The sequence below is a fragment of the Meriones unguiculatus genome, chromosome 7 (genome assembly GCF_030254825.1).
Source record: "Meriones unguiculatus strain TT.TT164.6M chromosome 7, Bangor_MerUng_6.1, whole genome shotgun sequence".
Taxonomy (NCBI): Eukaryota; Metazoa; Chordata; class Mammalia; order Rodentia; family Muridae; genus Meriones; species Meriones unguiculatus.
The window spans coordinates 26,979,395-26,986,792 of NC_083355.1; positions in this window are offsets into that span (position 1 = coordinate 26,979,395).

Here is a 7,398-nt window from a genome sequence, read left to right on the forward strand (position 1 = left end):
TTTGCAGTTAGGCAGCAAGGAAAATAAATTTATGGTTGGGGTTACCGTAACACAAGGAACTATATTAAATAAAGGGTTGCAGTATTAGGAAAGTTGAGAACCACTGCCCTAGAAAATACATTTAAATTCGTTGGCACAAGAAAAGATGTCTTGAACATGACCTTTTATAGTACAAGCATTAGACCAACAAGAGTGCAAAACTCAACTCCAGATAGATGAAGGACATAAGACTTGATATTCTAGAGGAAGTACATTTGGACTTGTTCAAGGAAAGGATTTTGAATAGTACTCCAGTAGTGCAGGCATTGAGGTCAACAGTAAATGGACCTCTTGAAACTAAAGCGTTAGTACAGCAAGGGACAGCTTACAGAATCGGGGAAAAAAAAACCAAAAAACATACTGAAAGGGTTAGTATCTAGAATATACAAAGAACGCAAAAACTAAATGTCAAAAAACCCAATTAAAAATAGGGCATGGAACTGAATGAGCTTTCAGAAGACGACACCCAAATGGCGGAAAAACGTTTTAAAAATGTTCAACATCCTTAGCCATATGGAAAATGCAAATTCTTTAATGGTTTCTTTATGAAATGAGTCAGCAATTCAGTTTTAAAAACTAATTGTAAGTAGTAACAACCCACAGACAAAATAACTTGATTCATTCTAATAAATAATAGGAAAATATTAGGTTTTTGTATTCCCTAATTAAGCCATTACATTTCTGTAAGAGCAGAAAGATTTGTATATACAGTAAAAACACAGAATTGACTGTGAGCCAGAGTTTTGGGCAACATTGCATGGAATAGCACAGTGACGCACTTCGCAAAGTACGTGTGCTTGGCACTAAAGCTGTAGGGAAGTTGGTGATGCAGTAGAAATGAGCACTGCCGGATACACTGCCTGACTTGGTACTTGTTGATTCCCGCCACTCCTCCCCCATTTGGACGCTCTACCTTCAGAAACCTTTTACTCTTTCCAAATATTTTGCAACCTTCCTATAATAAGTTACATGACTCCATCGGGGTCAGCATCCAGCTGAGATGTGTTTTGGGATTTCTGCTGACGGGCTGTGGAGGTCAGGTGGCTTCATGGAGTCAGCGGTAAGTGTTCCTTTCTAGAGACTACCGCTAGGTGTCTCATGCAGGCTAGAGAAGCACTCTACACTGAGCTACAGTCTCAGCCTCTCTTGCTAGAATCTTGTCTGGCTTGCAGCCTATTTCTCAAACTACATGCTCTGTGAAGATGAGCAATCTGGTTGTGGTGAGCCTTCTCCCTACTCCGCTTTTAGCAAAGAACTACATAATGTGCTAATACTTCAAATTCGTGAAACCAATGGCCTGTGAGTGTTATTTTTTCTTCAGCCACCAGAGGGTAGCAGTGGATTCCTTGAGTTTTGAAGGGCAAGGCATCTTGTAGCTTTTCGCAGTCTCCTTGTTCCTAACTTCAGCTAAATTATGGCTTGTCTTAGAAATGAACACCAAGCTATGTGTACGTATGTGCTTATTTTATTTTGTGTGTGGTTTTTCAGGCACCAGGAGTTTTAAAATGTATAAGAATTTATTTTTATAGAGAAAGCGATAGAAGCAGAGTTTAAGTTTTAACTGTATTTCATTAAAACCTTTATCGATTTTATATTCTACTAGGATAGTTTTTTTTTTTTTAAATCGCTGGTTTTACCTCCAGTGCTGAGGAATTGTTGTTCTACAGGCACACTACTGAACTTGTTTCTTGCCTTTAACTTTTTTTTTTTTAACTTTCAATGGACATTAGGGAATTTGAGTTGGGCTCTCATTGCCTTTCCTTACCACCAGAGCCAAGCTATTAGTTCATGGAGATTGGTGTACATAAGAATTTCTTCACACTAGTCTCTATTTGAAGTTGCTTTGCTAGCATAACTGCAACTCAGTCCCTGCTTTGGGGCAACCATTTTTAGCCTTAAAGTGATGCTTTGCTGTGTACAATTATTGGTCTTTCAAAGAAATGTCTTGTGCTTAAATTATAGATGAAAATTATGTGCCTTACTAGTAAGAAATAAGTGTAAACGTTGAACGTGCTTTTGGTACACGAAGATATGAAGCCCCCTCAAAGCTGCAGAGAATGATTGGATGAGCTGCAGCGGCTGTGACTTGCATTTCTCTCCCTTTGTGGCTTCAGCTTGGGACAGAGGCAAGTGCAAATGCACCTCCGAATCTTCATCGCTTGAACAAAACATTGTTACTCCAAACTGGAGGAAATGGATGCTGAACAGATGCAGGGAAAAGGTGGCATGTATGGGGTGAAAACTCTGGAGCTTTGCCAACTGACATCGGCAGGTGGATTGGGGTTCATGGAATTCTCAGCACTGTAAGAATCAGCGCTCTGATTTTATAGGACAGTTTGGAGGAGGTTTCCAGCAGTTTGGCATGCAGTGCCACAGCCATCCTCTACACAGACCAGTGAGCGGTCCTTCCAGCAGGGAGCGCACACCCTGAGTGAGCTATTGGAGCAGTAGAGATCATGTGCTCTGCTAAAGCAGTTTGCTTCATAATGGTTCATTCTGTGAATTGTGCAGGTAATTTATAAGCATCTGTGTTTGCACTGAGGTTGTGTTTAATGTGCTTTATTTAAAAAAAAAACACCTGCTGCCAGCGTATAGCCACACCAAACACGTTTCTGTGCCCTTCCCTCCTCTCAAATTCTTTGTATTCTTATAATGTTAGTGACTCTATTGCCCTAGTCGCTTGAGCTAGGTAGTAAGACTGACTATAAACATGAGATTTTTCTCTCCCTGTCACATCCAGTTACTGCTTTTTTTACCCTCTTAAAATATCCTCCAGTATATTGCCACTTTCTTAGTTCTCATCTGCTCTCAAGTTGAACAGTTCCCTATTGCATCTTTTCTTAGTTCATACTCTTCGATTAGCTCTCCTCTTTGCAGCCAGAGATTTAAGAAAGTGTTTATTTTTTGAAACATACCAGGAAGGTAAGGGAGATGTGTTCATCACAACTCCAATAATTAACAGCTCATACTAATTGAACTGGTTATTTTGAAGCAAAGCCCAAATTATTCCATCAGTGAATACTCAGTATGTATGGAGATGTTTTTTACAAATACTCAGGTTGGGTGTGGTGGTGCATGCCTGTAACTTCACACTCAGGAGGCTGAGGTAAAAGGATTGCCAGTTTGGGGCCAACTTGGGCTACATAGCTATATAGGAAGACTTTTAGGAAAAATAATATTTATACATACACATACTTACTGTAGCTCAAATTCCTTCAAAAGCACATCTCTTCCACAGCCTTTAGTTTCCCACTAGAAAAACATAAAGAAGCAATGTACAAGTGAGAATGGTCTGAAATTTTCTTTGTTGGGTCTTTGTAAGGTTTAGGTATCAAGGTGACTGTGGCTTTATAGAATGAGTTTGGCAATGTTCCTTCTGTTTCTATTTTGTGGGATAGTTAGCTCTTCTTTGAAGGTCTTGTAGAATTCTGCACTGAAACCATCGGGCCCTGGGCTTTTTTTTTGGATGGAAGACTTTTGATGACTTCTTCTATTTCCTTATGTGGTATAGGACTATTTGATTTATTTACCTGATCTTGATTCAGCTTTTGTAAGTGGAATCAATCAAGAAAATTTTCCATTTCATTTAGATTTTCAAATTTTGTGGCATATAGGCTTTTGAAGTAAGACCTAATGATTGTTTGGATTTCCTCAGTGTCTGTTATGTCCCCCTTTTCATTTCTGATTTTTTTGATTTGGACATCGTCCCTCTGCCTTTTAGTTAGATTGGCTAAGGATTTGTCTGTCTTGTTGATTTTCTCAAAAAACTAGCTTTTGGTTTTGTTGATTCTTTGAATTGTTCTCATTGTTTCTAGTTTATTGATTCCAGCTCTGAGTTTTATTATTTCCACTGTCTACTCCTCTTGGGTGTGTCTGCCCCCCCCTCCAACCCTCCAAGGACTTTAAGGTGAGCTGTTAAGTTGCTTGTGTGAGATGTTTTGAATTTCTTTATGAGATTTCTTATGAAAGCACTTAGTACTATGAACTTTCCTCTTAGCACTGCTTTCATTGTAACCCATAAGTTTGGATATGTTGTGCCTTCGTTTTCATTGAGTTCTAGGAAGCCTTTACTTTCTTTATGTCTTCCCCGACCCAGCTGTCATTGAGTAAAGGGTTGTTCAGTTTCCATGTGTGTCTAGGCTTTTTGCTATTTCTGTTGTTGAGGTCCAGCTTTAGTCCATGGTGGTCTGATAGGATACAAGGGATTATTTCAATCTTCTTGTATCTGTTGAGGCTTGCTTTGTGACCAACTATATGGTCTGTTTGGAGAAGGTTCCATGAGGTGCTGAGAAGAAGGTAAAGTCTTTTGTGTTTGGGTGAAAAGTTCTGTAGATGTCTGTTAGGTCCATTTGATTCATGTTGTTCATCTTTTCTTCTGACATTTCCTTTACCTGCTTTTTAAGAACCCATCCAGAAAGACTCAGTAGGAACTCCTCACCAACATCATTGTCCCAAAGATAACCTAGATGGGCATTTACTGTATTGTACCCCTATCTTTTATTGTACTTATTGGTTACCACTAGATATTATTGTTCATAATTGAATGAGTGGAAATGGTATCGAGTGTTTTACTGTGACTTTTGATATTGATTCTTTTTACTGAAAAAAGGACAAAAGATATGATTCATGTTGTCTCTAAGAAGTTTATACCTAGGACTGAAGCGATGGCTCGGCAGTTAAGAGCATCTACTGCTTTTGCAGGAGACCCAAATTCAGTCCCAACCACTGGTGGCTGGCCCCTTTTAACACTAGCTCCATGGATCTAACACCTCTGGCCTTCAGGGGCACCTGAACCTAACGCTTACCACATAATTAAAACAAAGATAAAGAAGTTTATGCTGGTTACTTAGGGAAAGCAGGAACCTGGCTCCCATGTTGATGTTGTGGTTTTAACATACTTCTCTTTTGCTAGAATTTTATTCAACTTTCCTTCACAAGCACCTAGCACCTAGCACCACACTTGGACCATGTGTTAAATATATACTTTTATGAGCTCAACAATTGATTTTATTACTTACTGAACAAAAGACAGGTATAGGGGCACAAATGACCAAGGGCACATTTTCTGGTTCTAGAACCAGGAATCTTGGCTAACACGGGGATCTTGTCCTACTTTTAGATGTTAGAGCCACCGTGTTGGAGTTGTGAGGGTGGAAGCAATGAGGCTTCTGGGGTATTTTGAGGCTTTATACAGACAGCAGGATGGAGTGCTGGGAACTGGAACTATTTTAGGGGTTCAGTTGTAGAAAAGAGCTTAAGAAAGAATGCTGAGGCATGAGGAGAGATGGACTGTATTGTAGTTAGCCAGAGGCTAAACTCAAGCCAGTTTTAAAAATAGATGAGAAGTGGAAAATAAACTATGAAACTCTGAGTCAGTCTGCAGCTGGTAAATGCCTTTTCTTATTGACATGCAGGCAGCAATAAAATTCCCTCATTGTTGGAGCTGTCTCCTTTTCAGAAAGCTTATATGGGTTTGGCATGGTAAAACCAAATTCCCAGAAATTCCATTGAGGTTATTTGCTGTTATTTTTATTCACGCTATTCTCCTTAAAGCAATATCTCCATTTGGTGTTCTCATTTGGATGTTCAGATCATCCATCCATCCACCCGCCTGTCTACCCACTGAGCACCTACCTGTTTATGGAAGGCACTATGTTTTCCTTGCACCGTACCCAAGCACTTGTGGGAGGAAGGATACTGCTAGACAGGGTATATGCTGGGTGAGTAGGGGGAGTGAATCTTTTGAGAACATGGGCAGAACCCTTTGAGAACATTAAGCAAGGGAGCTTGATGGACCTGAGCACTTCTGAAAGATTTCTCAAGTAAGATGTTTAAACCTGGCTCTCAGAAATGCCACTGATTTCCAAAAAGCACTTTTTCAGATGTTTAATTATAATAACTCTCACCATGATCTAAAAACAAACAAACAAACAAAAAAACCCCAAAACAAAACAAAAAACAAACCCAAACAAATAAAGGACACCACCACCACCAAAACCCAACCAAGTACGACACAGGTCTCAACTGTAGCCCATGATAACTTACCTCTTACTAATGTAGATGCACACCTACATTAGACCCCACGACAAGGTTACACACTTGAAGAGGCTGTGGTAGTCTACAGTCCTTAGCTCAACAGTCAATATGTGTTTCTATGAATGAGAACACAGAGCCACAAACATATCAAGTGGATAAAACAGATTTTCTGATGGTGTAAGACAAGTTTGTAAGTATGAACAGTATTGGCTTGGGGATGGAGGACTGTGTAGACCTGTCCCTGTCACGTGCGTTCTCCCAGCAGCTTGCTCTATATGCTCTCTGGACTCCCCTTTGCACACTGTGACACTTCCCCGTGTATCTTATTTTTATGGTTGGTATTCATTTGGAGCCCAGCGTCTTCCCTGGAGGACCTCCATCTCCAAGGGACCTGTTCTACCATCCATGGCCTCCCCACCCCACTTCAGTTTGGTGACCGATAATTCTATCTTGACTGGTTTTCTGGGTTCTTGGGGATTAAGCAGAGGGAGTTGCCCACAAGCAAATGCCCTCCCACTGAGCTGCATCTGAAGCCCCACGTGCCTTTTTAAGACAGAGCTGTAATATGGTTTTGAAAGGGCATAGAATAAATAATTGCTTCCTTTCCAAGTTTAGGATAACTATTCTCATTATAATGTTGCCACAGCTGTAAGGTATTTATCTCTGGGTCCAGCACCTAGAGAGACTCTGGCAGCGCATCACACATTCTAGGTGCTGCATCAATGCCAGATCCCTTCCTCCATCCTGGTGCCCTTTGTTCAGGCAGGGCAATTAAGGCAAAGCTTGAGCAAAGCTGCTAAGGACCTTGCAAGTCCTCTGGCTTGAATGAATTCTTTAAGGTTACATGGCTTTTGAACATCAGAGCTACACTTGGGATCTAGATCTTGAAATTCAAACCCATGTAGATGCTCTGTTAGAGTACCTAGGACTCTCTTTGTGGGGACCATCTGTGTGGCTCACCATTGTTCATCACTGGCAGGCAGCAAATGGCTTGGCTGTGTGCCCTAAAACAGTTCCTCTTATTTTCCCTGCAAAAGCACACTGTCTCTTCCTCAATCTTAAGAAGTTCTAGGACATTTTTGGTAAAGACCTATTGTTGGTTGTCTCTCAGGGATGGGGCTAGGCAGAACACTATGTTTCTGATCTTTCCCAGAGTCTGTCCTGTCCTGAGAGTTTGGACATTGTGACGGCTACTCTTGGTTGTTTATATCAGGAGTCAATTAAAACACAGGCTGCTGGTCACTTCTGTCAGGGGTTGTTCTTATTTGAAGCAGGAAGACCCACCCTAAATGTCTTCTGTTGGCAGCTGAGATAAAAGAACAT